General features: G+C 41.7%; 2 non-coding genes and 9 pseudogenes across 2 annotated transcripts; all 11 read left to right on the top strand.

Moving 5' to 3' along the window:
* Nucleotides 1–301: 301 nt before the first annotated feature.
* Nucleotides 302–420, top strand: LOC114580058. Its single transcript, XR_003701355.1, has one exon. It is a non-coding gene; the product is annotated as a 5S ribosomal RNA (ribosomal RNA).
* An 867-nt stretch (nt 421–1,287) lies between these two features.
* On the top strand, nt 1,288–1,406 carry LOC114580072 (annotated as a pseudogene).
* A 378-nt stretch (nt 1,407–1,784) lies between these two features.
* LOC114580062 lies at nt 1,785–1,903 on the top strand (annotated as a pseudogene).
* A 653-nt stretch (nt 1,904–2,556) lies between these two features.
* On the top strand, nt 2,557–2,675 carry LOC114580083 (annotated as a pseudogene).
* An 883-nt stretch (nt 2,676–3,558) lies between these two features.
* LOC114580076 lies at nt 3,559–3,677 on the top strand. The gene has a single exon (XR_003701357.1). It is a non-coding gene; the product is annotated as a 5S ribosomal RNA (ribosomal RNA).
* A 376-nt stretch (nt 3,678–4,053) lies between these two features.
* On the top strand, nt 4,054–4,172 carry LOC114580068 (annotated as a pseudogene).
* Nucleotides 4,173–9,463: 5,291 nt separating this feature from the next.
* LOC114580059 lies at nt 9,464–9,582 on the top strand (annotated as a pseudogene).
* A 371-nt stretch (nt 9,583–9,953) lies between these two features.
* Nucleotides 9,954–10,072, top strand: LOC114580064 (annotated as a pseudogene).
* A 375-nt stretch (nt 10,073–10,447) lies between these two features.
* On the top strand, nt 10,448–10,563 carry LOC114580084 (annotated as a pseudogene).
* Nucleotides 10,564–11,413: 850 nt separating this feature from the next.
* LOC114580085 lies at nt 11,414–11,531 on the top strand (annotated as a pseudogene).
* A 375-nt stretch (nt 11,532–11,906) lies between these two features.
* LOC114580077 lies at nt 11,907–12,025 on the top strand (annotated as a pseudogene).
* Nucleotides 12,026–12,177: the final 152 nt, after the last annotated feature.

Below are 12,177 nucleotides of genomic sequence, written 5' to 3'. Positions count from 1 at the left end.
CCCTTGGTGGTTTTGGCTCACCGCTCATCGTGGGACCCATGAAGGAATCCGGTGGGTCCTATATGGGGACCGTGCTGGAACATCAATTACTTTCCACCCAGGATTTTGATTCGGCATTATGACTCCATTCTAGAAAGCTTATTCCGAGCCGGATGGAGCGCCGATGGCCATAGACCGATCGGCCGGCCATGCGCAGCCAAAAAATGCACTTTTGATCCCCTACGATCTCTCAAAATGAAGATTCATCAAAATCATCTCTCCCCGACATCAACTTAAGAATAATTTGAGACCGTATTACTACGGTTGCGATTATACTAGCATTAGTGCATCGGATCCCATTAGAACTTCGTAGTTAAGCGTGTTTAGGCGTGAGTAGTACTAGGATGGGTGACCTACTGGGAAGTTCTTGGGTTGCACCCTTTTTTTTAACCAGCCATCTCTTTTTTTTTTCTAGCTATTCGTCACGGCATACGAACCCTTGGCGGTGTTGGCTCACCGACCATCAAGCGATGAAACCCGCATCGTGAGACACATGAAGGCATCCAACGGGTCATATGTGGCGACCATGCCGGAACATCAATAATTTTCCACCGAGGATTCAGATTCGACATTATGATCCCATTCCGAAAAGCTTATTCTGATCCTGATGGTGCACCGATGCGTCATTGGCGCATCGGTAGGCAATGCGCAGCAAAAAAATGCATTTTTGATCCCCTACGATTTGTCGGAATGAAGATGCATCAAAATCATCTCTTCACGACGTCAACTTAAGAATAATTTGAGACCATATTACTATGAGTTTGACCATACAAACACAAGTGCACCGAATCCCATTAGAACTCCATAATTAAGCATTCTTGGGCGAGAGTAGTACTAGGATTGGTGACCTCCTGGGAAGTCCTCATGTTGTACTCTTTTTTTTAACCAGGCATCTCTTTTTTTTGTATCTCTTTGCCATGGCCTACGAATCCTTGGCGGTGTTGGCCTGCCACATATTGAGCGATGAAACCCACATCATGGGACCTGTGAAAGCATCCGGCGGGTCTTATGTGGTGACTGCGCGGGAACATTAATAACTTTCCCTGCAGGATTTTGATTTGGCAATATGACCCCATTCTGGAAAGCGTTTTCCAAGCCAGCTGGAGCGCCGAAGGCCATAGGCCCATCAGCTGGCCATGCACAACCAAAAAATGAATTTTGATCCCATATCATCTATTGGAATAAAGATGCATCAAAATCATCTCTCCACGGTGTCAACTAAAGAATACTTTGAGACCATATTACTATAGGTGCAGCCATACAAGCACTAGTGCACCAGATCCCATTTAAACTCCATAGTTAAGCGTGCTTGTGCGAGAGTAGTACTGGGAAGGGTGACCTCCTGGGAATTCCTCGTGTTGCATACTTTTGTTTTAACCAGCCATCTCTTTTTTTTTTTTCTAGCTCTTCGCCACGGCCAACAAACCCTTGGCGATGTTGGCTCGCAAAGCATCGAGCCATGAAACGTGCATAGTGGGACCCGTGAATGCATTCGGCGGGTCCTATGTGGCCACCGCGTGGGATCATCAATAATTTTTATCCCAAGATTTTGATTCAGCATTATGACTCCATTCTAGAAAGCTTATTCTGAGTCGGATGGAGCGCCGATGGCCATAGGCCGGTTGACTCGCCATGCGCAAAAAAAAATGCAATTTTGACCCCCAAACGGTCTGTCAGAATGAAGATGCATCAAAATCATCTCACCACGGTGTCAACTTAAGAATAATTTGAAACCATATTATTACAGGTGTGACCATACCAGGACTAGTGCACCGGATCCCATTAGAACTCCTTAGTTAAGCGTGCTTGGGCGAGATTAGTATTGGGATGGGTGATCTCCTGGGATGTTCTTGAGTTGCACCCTTTTTTTTAGCCAGCCATTTCTTTTATTTTTTTCTAGCTCTTCGCCGCAGCATATCAACCCTTGGCGGTGTTGGCTTGCCACACATCGAGCGATGAAACCAGCATCGTGGGACCCATGAAGGCATCCGACGGGTCCAATGTGGAGACCGTGCGAGAACATCAATAACTTGCCACCCAGGATTCTGATTCGGCATTTTGACCGCATTCTGAAAAGCTTATTCTAATGCGGATGGAGCGCCGTTGGCCATTTGCCCATTGGCCGACCATGTGCATCCAAAAAATGCATTTTTGATCCCCTTCGATCTGTTAGAATGAAAATGAGTTAATATCATTTACCTCCTGTGAAGTTCTCGGGTTGCAGCCTTTTTTTAGCAAGCCATCTCTTTTTTTTTTCTAGCTCTTCATCACGGCTTAAGAACCCTTGGGGGTGTTGGCTCCCCGTACTTCGAGCGATGAAACCAGCATCATGGGACCCATGAAGGCATCCGGCGGGTCCTATGTGATGCCAAGCGGGAACATCAATAAATTCCTCCCAGTATTTTGAATCGGCATTTTGACCGCATTCTAAAAAGCTTATTCCGAGCCAGATGGAGCACCGTTGGCCAAGGCGACCAACGGTGTCTACATAAGAATAATTTGAGACCATATTACTATGGGTGTGACCATACCAGCACTAGTGCACTGGATCCCATCAAAACTCAGCAATTAAGTATCCTTAGGTGAGAGTAGTACTGGGATGGGTGACCTCCTAGGATGTTCTCGTGTTGCACCCTTTTTTCAAACCAGACATCTTTTTTTTTTTTCGAGCTCTTCACCATGGCCTACGAACACTTGGCGGTGTTGGCTCGCCGTGTATCGAGCGATGAAACCCGTATTGTGGGACCCGTGAAGGAATCCGGCGGGTCCTACATGGCAACCACACGGGAGCATCAGTAACTTTCCACCCAAGATTTGGATTCAGTATTATAACCCCATTTCGAAAATCTTATTTCAAGCCCGATGGAGCACCGATGGCTATAGGCCCATCGACGGGCGATGCATAGCCAAAAAATGTATTTTTGATCCCCTACGGTCTATCAGAATGAAGATGCATCAAAATCATCTCTCCACGGTGCCAACTTAAGAATACTTTGAGACCATATTATTACGGGTGCGACCATTCCAGCACTAGTGCACCGAATCCTACCATAACCCTGCAGTTAAGCGTGATTGGGCAAGAGTAGAACTGGGATGGGTGACCTCCTGGGAAGTTCTCATGTTGCACCTTTTTTAACCAGCCATCTCTTTTTTTTTCTAGCTATTCGCCACGGCCTATGAACCCTTGGCGGTGTTGGCTCGCCACGCATCAAGCGATGAAATCTGCCTCTATGAACCCGTGAAGGCAAGAGTAAAACTGGGATGGGTGACCTCCTTGGTGGTGTTGACTGCGCCGAAACATCAATAACTTTCTGCCCAGTATTTTCATTCGGCATTATGACCCCATTGGAGAATGCTTATTCCAAGTCGGATGGAGTGCCGATGGCCATAAGCCCAATGGCTGGCCATGTGCAGCCAAAAAATGTATTTTTGATCCCCTACGGTTTGTCGGAATGAAGATGCATCAGAATAGTCTCTCCACGGCGTCAAACTAAGAATAATTTGAGACCACATTACTATGGGTGCGACCAAACCAACACTAGTGCACTGGATCCCATCAGAACTCCGCAGTTGAGTGTGCTTGGGCGAGAGTAGTACTGGGATGGGTGACCTCCTAGGAAGTCCTCGTGTTGCACCCTTTTTTCTAACCAATTATCTCTTTTTTTTTTTTAGGTCTTTGACACAGCCTACGAACCCTTGGCGGTGTTGGCTCGCCATGCATCGAGCTATGAAACCGGCAATGTGGGACCATTGAAGGCGTCCGATGGGTCCTACGTGGCGACCGCAGATGAACATCAATACCTTTCTTTCCAGGATTTTGATTTGGCCTTATGACCCCATTCCGGAATGCTTATTCCAAATATGATAGAGCGCCGATGACCAAAGGCCAATCGGCCGGCCATGCATAGCCAAAAAATACATTTTTTTATCCCTTACGGTTTGTTAGAATGAAGCTGCAGCAAAATCATATCTCCACGGCGTCAACTTAAGAATAATTTGAGACCATATTACTACGGGTGCAACCATACTAGCACTAGTGCACCGGATCCCATCAGAACTCTGCAGTTAAGCGTGCTTGGACGAGAGTAGTATTGGTATGGGTGACCTCGTAGGAAGTCCTTTTGTTTCTCCCTTTTTTTAACGAGCCATCTGTTTTTTTTTCTAGTTCTTCGCCACGGCCTACGAACCCTTGGTGGTGTTGGCTCGTCGTGTTGTGGATCTTTTTTCTAGTTTATGATTTTGATGATATCAAATACTTTTATTTCTCTATGAGTGGCTTATCTTCTGACATTTTAGGTCCACACGATAAGACTGCAATTTGGAACCAGCTCAAGAATGGGTAGACTAGGTCTGAGTCAGTTTGTACCCTTTTTTCCTTTCTTGAGTCTATTTTATTTGGTGTGGCTCCTGATGCTTTGTAACTTGGAAGATTTTTTACTATTTCCTAGAGTTTACTATTTTTGGTAACATCATCCGGGATGATTTTATATCGGCCTAGACGATCGGTTCAAAAGCAGAAACCCTGATGAGGGCATCCTCATTAAAGAAGCCGTCATTATGAAAAAACATCATCCTAGATAATTTTGTATCTGCCATGATGATAGGCTCAAAATAGAAAGAATCTGCCGCAATATCTATTTAGGAATTACTTATTTTTGGACATCATCCAGGGGATCGTCCAGGACTACAAAATATTATCCAGGATAATCCAAAACAATTTTTCCTAAATTAATCTAGCATTTAAGAAAAGTAATTATGACTTGATTGGACAATAAAATCGTCCTGGACGATCGCAGGATCCTCCGGGCCGATATGCTAGACGATTGGACATCGGAAAGCTCTTTTTTAGGGCGATGTTCAAGACAATATTTCACGATTTGTACTGATCGTCCAGGGCGATATATTATCGTCCTGAATGATATGAATAAATTTCTTCTGATCATCTCAAATCGTCCCGGCTGATTGGGCTTAAATTGCACTAACTGTACAAGACAATATTTATATCATCCTGGACGATAAAGTCAGCAACTTGCATTAATGAGCTCATTTTGAGATCATCTACTTAAGCTATGACATGCACTTGGTAAGTTTCTTTGGCAGCCATTATAGCTTCGTTCTTTTGGGGGGAACTTGAAGAGAGAGCTTCAAAGGGAGTGAGGAATGGGTGAAGTCTGAGAGGGAGAAGATCTTGTAAGGGGGGACTCAAGGGAGTGTGGAGGGGGATTTTACATGGTTGCTTCGGCAGGCTTGCACCTTAATACCTTTGGATTTAAGGATTGTCTTGAGGGAAGTTCACCAAAGAAGAAGATCTCTTTGGTGTCAAAGGACCCGGCGACTTCGCCGAGTGGGGAAGGTGGAAGTGAATTTGTAAGAGCTTCTCCACCTAGCTGTGGGGGCTAAAGGAGAGACACTTTTGTAGTGCAATACTTGGAGGGTGCCTCCAAAGAGTGGTCGTAGGTCAAGGTTTGACCGAACCACTTTAAATCTGGTGTGTTCTTTCCTTTATTACTTCTACATTTAATTTCTGCATCGTTGATTTCTTTATGGTGATTTTGGTTTGTTGTTTTTGGTTTAAAGATTCGTAAAATACCAATTTACCTCTCTCTTTTAATTAGTCTTGGGCTAGTTCATAGGGCCTAACATCCCTAATGAACTTTCAAGTGGTATTAGAGTACTTTCAAGTGGTATCAGAGCAGTATTCATAAAATCTAGTTTTTAAAAGCTTTTGAATTTCGATCCATGGCTAATTTTTCAAATCATAATATTTCGGAAGGTTATTCAATCAGCAGACCACCTTTATTTGAAAATATTAATTTTGATTTTTGGAAAATTTGCCTGACTACTTTCTTGCAATCGATTGATTTTGGCATGTGACATATGATTTTAACTGGTTATTCATCACTGTCATGTATTATAAATGGAGTTAAAACTAATATTCCTTTTAATCAATGGAACATGGAAGAATAACTCAATGCTCAATTCTGGACCTTTCAGCGGTGGATCCCTAAACCCGTGGTTCAGGTGTCACACCCTGATGCTCACCGGATGAAATTTTTTTTGTCGTCTTCTTCTTTCGGCTTAAATTTTGAAGATTTTATATTAGTATCCACGTGCACTAATGGTAAGGATGTTTGGGATAAACTACACACCATATACGAAGGCACTAATTAAATCAAGCAATCCAAGTTGAATATGTTAATGCATGATTATGAACTATTTTTTGTTAAACCTTATGAGATGATCTTAGACATATATACTAGGTTTATTCAAATTATAACATCATTGCATGCTTTAGGAAAAGAATTTTAAAATTTTGAAAAGTTAACAAAATTCTTCGTTGTCTACTGGATAAGTTTGATGCTAAAGTAATTGCTATTTGTGAATTAAAAGATTTGAATGAATATTCTATTGATAATTTGATTGGCTCACTCATTACCTACGAGCAAAGTTTGGGTCAAAGACTTCTGGATGTAGGTGAAACGATCGTTCTAAAAGCTGAAGATACGGAAAAAGATAGCTTTGTTGGTGACGAATGCAATGACTTGTCAAGCAAATCAAAAAGCTCACCAAAGCATAAACATCAACAAAAGAGGAATAAAGGTAAAAAAGGTAAGGATGTTAATATTTCTTCTGACGTTATTTGCTTTCGTTGTAGGAAGCCTTGACATATGAAAAATTAGTTCCCTAATCTACGAATTCTTCCAGCAAAAGAAAAGGGTAAAGTGAAGCAAATTTTAAACTGGGGAAATAATGAAAAGGAAAAAATCTCTTGGACAGACCCGGTTTTTGAAGCTTTGGACCAGGAGAAAGATAATGGTTAAAAGCCTTGTTTGTGTTTTTGTGTTGTGTTTTGTTTTTTTTGTTATTTTCAGTGTTTTCATTTATTTTATTTTTGGTTTTATTTTATGTTTTTGTTTTTATTTATTCTTTGAATTTTTTTTCTTGTTTAGTGAAATTTTTTCTCTGATCAACACACACTTTCACTTTTCTAAAAATGAAAAATTTACTTCATGTTTTTTCTTGAGATCTTTGATATGTTGTGATTGACTTCTCTAAAAACAGTCAAAAGAAGGAAACTCATGTTTTTGACTCTCAATCTCTATTTCTTAAAAGAGGTTATTCTACTTTTGATTTAAAATATTTTTCATATTTTAAATTAGTCTTTGAAACTAAAATTTTTATCTCCCTACATTTTTTATCTCATAGGGATATTTTGCAAGTTGTTGAATCTAACTCATAATTTTCTTAATCAAGAATTCACTTTGTCAATAAGATGGTTTTACTTTTATTTTTAAGATTTCATAAAGGTAACATATTAAAAAAAATTGGCCAATGATGCCAAAAATAAAAGATGCGCAAAGACGCCAAATTGAAAAATATACACAGAAGTGTATCAAAAATCAAAAGATGCGCAAAGAGCGCCATTCAAATTGACAAGAGGCATAAGATGAGACAACAAAATTTAATGCTTACCATTCTTGCACTTCTTAAAAGCTTAAGAAAACCCTTTATATTTTTGATGCTTGAGTTTGAAAATCATGATTCCTGATTCAACAATTCCTACATTAATCTTCTATTAGATATATTTTATGGTAGGAGTTTTGAAAAATGGTTGTTTCTTTCTATAATTTATTTCATGATTAGATATTGAATTAAAAGGTTTTTAATCCTTTAAAAGAACTAGAGTTTGAATTATCAAATTCTAAATTTCTAACCTTTTCTGGGCTATGCGTTGTCAATACAATTATACTAAGCTTTTAAATAAAATCAAGATGTATCTTTCTCATTTTAAGAATATTTATTCTGTTCACTAGATCAGGAATTATTTTTATCTTTTAATCATTTTGTTCTTATTGTTTGTGTCCCTTCTCTTTTTGATAATGTCAAAGGGGGAGAACGTATTGTTGTTATTGTATATGTATCTTTTTTCTCTTTAAAAAATTAAAAACAAATTTTTTTTTATCTCCCCTATTTTTAAATGTTTTATTCTAGCGTGGGGGAGATTAGGAGAAAATATTTTTTTCTTTGAAAATTCTAATAGCAATATTTGTCATCATCAAAAAGGGGGAGATTGTTGTGGATCAATTTTCTGGTTTATGATTTTGATCATTGAAACACTTTTATTTCTCTACGTCTACCTTATCTTCTGATATTTCAGGTCCACACGATCAGACTGCAATTTAGAACTAGCTTAAGAATGGGTAGACTAGGTCTGAATCTGTTTGTACCCTTTTTTCTTTCCTGAGTCTATTTTATTTGGTGTGGCTCCTGATGCTTTATAACTTGGAAGATTTCTAACTATTCGCTAGAGTTTACTATTTTTGGTAACATCGTTTGGGATGATTTTATATCAACCTTGACGATCGGTTCAAAAGTAGAAACCCTGATTAGGACATCCTCATTAAAATAGCTGTCATTACGAAAAAACATCATCCTGGTTGATTTTGTATTGGCCGGGATGGTAGGTTCAAAAGAGAATAAATCTGTCGCCAGATCTATTTAGGAATTACTTATTTTTGGACATTGTCCAGGGGATCATCCAGGATTATAAAATATTATTTAGGACGATCCAGGATAATTTTTCCTAAATTAATCTTGAATTTAAGGAAAACAATTATGACTTGATTGGACGATTAAATTCCTGTGAGGGGGGGGGGGGATCAAGGGAGTGTGGAGGGGGATTCCACACGGTTGCTCCGGTAGGGTTGCACCTTAATACCGTCGGATTCAAAGCTTATCTTGTGGGAAGTTCACCAAAGAAGAAGATCTCTTTGGTGTCAAAGGACCCGGCGACTCCGCCGCACTGGGGAAGGTGGAAATAATTTTGTAAGGGCTTCTCCGCCTAGCTGTCGGGGCTAAAGGATAGACACTTTTGTAGTGCAATAATTGGAGGGTTCCTTCAAGGAGTGGATGTAGGTCAAGGTTTGACCGAACAACTATAAATCAAGTGTGTTCTATCCTTTATTACTTCCGCATTTAATTTCTGCATCGTTGATTTCTTTATGGTGATTTTGGTTTATTTTATTTTTTGTTTTAAAGATTCATAAAATACCAATTTACCTCTATCTTTTAATTAGTATTGGGCTAGTTCATAGGGCCTAACATCCCTAATGAACTTCCATGCCGTGCATCTAGAAATGAAACATGCATCGTGGGACCCGTGAAGGCATCCGGTGGGTCATATGTGGCAACCGTACAGGAACATCAATAACTCTTCGGCCAGGATTCTGATTCGACATTATGACCCCATTCTGGAAAGCTTATTCTGATCCGGATGGAGTGATGATGTGCTATAGGCCCATAGACCGGCCATGCGCAGCCAAAAAATACATTTGTGATCCCCTACAATATATCAGAATGAAGATGCATCAAAATTATCTCTTCACATTGTCAACTTAAGAATAATTTGAGACCATATTACTACGGGTGCAACCATACCACCATTAGTGCATCGGATCCCATCAGAACTCCGCAGTTAAGTGTGCTTGGGCGAGAGTAGTATTGAGATGGGTGACCTCCTTGGAAGTGATCGTGTTGCACCCTTTTTTTAACCAACCATCTCTTTTTTTCTAGCTGTTCCCCAAGGCCTGCAAACCTTTGGCGGTGTTGGCTCGCCACGCAAAGAGCCATGAAACCAGCATCGTGGGACCCGTGAAGGCATCCAGCGGGTCCAATGTGGTAATCACGCGGGAGCATGAATAACTTTCCACCCAGGATTTTGATTTGGCATTATGACCCCATTCCAAAAAGCTTATTCTGAGAAGGATGGAATGTCGATGGCCGTAGAACTATCGGCCTCCATGCATAGCCAAAAAAATGCATTTTTGATCCCTTATAATCTGTTAGAATGAAGATGCATCAAAATCATCTCTCCACGGCTTCCACTTAAAAATAACTTGAGACCACATTACTGTGGGAGTGACTATACCAGCACTAGTGCACCGGATCCATTCAGAACTTCACAGTTAAGAGTGCTTGGGCGAGGGTAGTACTGGGATGGGTGACCTCCTGAGAAGCCCTCATTTTTCACCCTTTTTTTTAAATAACCATCTCTTTTTTTTTCTAGCTCTTCGCCAAAGCCTACGAACCTCTGGCTGTGTTGGCTCGCCGAGCATCGAGCGATGAAACCCTCATCGTGGGGCCCGTGAAGGCATCTAATGTGTCCTATGTGCCGACCACGCGGTAACATTAATAACTTTCCTCGCAGGATTCCAATTCAGCATTATGACCCCATTCTGAAAAAGTTAGTCCGACACAGATGGAGCGCCGATGCGCCATATGCCCATCGGCCAGCCATGTGTAGTAGAAAAATGCAATTTTGATCCCCTACGGTCTGTCGGAATGAAGATGCATCAAAATCTTCAATCCACGACGTCAACTTAAGAATAATTTGAGACCATATTACTACTGGTGCGATAATACCATCACTGGTGCATCGGATCCCATCAGAACTCTATAGGTAAGCGTGCTTGGGCGAGAGTAGTACTGGGATGGGTGACCTCCTAGGAAGTTGTGTTGTACCCTTTTTCTTAACTAGCCACCGCTTTTTTTTTTTAGCTCTTCGCCATGGCCTACGAACCCTTGTCCGTGTTGGATCGCCGTGCATCGAGCGATGAAACCCGCATTGTGGGACCTGTGAAGGCATCCGGCTGGTTCTATGTGCGACCGTGCGGGAAGATTAATAACTTCCCCCCTAGGATTTTGATTCGCCATTATGACCCCATCCTAAAAAGCTTTTCTGAGCCAGATGGCGCGCCAATGAGCCATAGGCCCATCGGCCGGCCATGCGCAGCAAAAAAATGTATTTTTGATCTCCTACGGTCTGTTAGAATGAAGACACGTCAAAATCATCTCTCCACGACTTCAACTTAAGAATAATTTGAGACCATATTACTACGAGTTTGACCATACTGGCAAAAGTTCACCTGATCCCATTAGAACTTCACCGTTAAGAGTGCTTGGGCGAGTGTAGTACTGAGACGGGTGACCTCCTGGGAAGTCGTAGTCTTGCACCCTTTTTTTTTTAACCAGCCATCTCTTTTTTTTTCCCTAGCTCTTCGCCACGGCCAATGAACCTTAGTGGTGTTGGCTCACCGTGTATCGTGGGACACGTGAAGGCAACCGACGGGTCCTATGTGGCGACCGCACGAAAACATCCATAACTTTCCGCCCAGGATTCTGATTCAGCATTACGACTTCATTCTAGAAAGCTTATTAAAAGCTGGATGGAGCGCCGATGGCCATAGGCCCATCGGCCAGCCATGCGCAGCTAAAAAATTCATTTTAGATCCCCTACGATCTCTCGGAATGAAGAATCATCAAAATCATCTTTCCACGACGTCAACTTAAGAATAATTTGAGACCATATTACTGCGGTTGCGACCATACCAGCACTAGTGCACCGTATCGCATTAGAACTTCACGGTTAAGCATGCTTGGGCGAGAGTAGTGCTGGGATGGGTGACCTACTTGAAGTTCTCTGGTTGCACCCTTTTTTGAACCAGTCATCTCTTTTTTCGTTTTAGGTCTACGCCACGGCCTACGAACCCTTGGTAGTGTTGGCTCGTCGTGCATTGAGCGATGAAACTCGCATCGTGGGACCCATGAAGGCTTCCAGCGTGTCCTATGTGGTGACTGTGGGGGAACATCAATAATGTTTCACCAAGGATTCATATTCGACATTATGACCCCATTCCGGAAATCTTATTCCGAGCCAGATGGAAGAACGAAACACCATAGGCCCATCGGTCGGCCATGCGTAGCCAAAAAATCCATTTTTGATCCCCCACGGTCTCTCGGAATGATGATGCTTTAAAATCATCTCTCCATGACGTCAACTTAAGAATAATTTGAGACCATATTACTACGAGTTTGACCATACCAGCACAAGTGAATTGAATCCCATCAGAACTCCATAGCTAAGCATGCTTGGGCGAGAGTAGTACTAGGATGGGTGACCTCCTGGGAAGTCCTCATGTTACACCATTTTTTTTAACCAGACATCTCTTTTTTTCTAGCTCTTTTCCACGGCCTATGAACCCTTGGCGGTGTTGGCTCGTCACGCATCAAGTGTTGAAACCCGCATCGTGGGACTATTGAAGGCATCCGACGGGTTGTATGCGGTGACCACCGGGAACA

Source organism: Dendrobium catenatum, unplaced genomic scaffold, assembly GCF_001605985.2.
Source record: "Dendrobium catenatum unplaced genomic scaffold, ASM160598v2 fragScaff_scaffold_747, whole genome shotgun sequence".
NCBI classification, from domain to species: domain Eukaryota; kingdom Viridiplantae; phylum Streptophyta; class Magnoliopsida; order Asparagales; family Orchidaceae; genus Dendrobium; species Dendrobium catenatum.
This window is presented reverse-complemented; position numbering and strand designations above follow the sequence as displayed.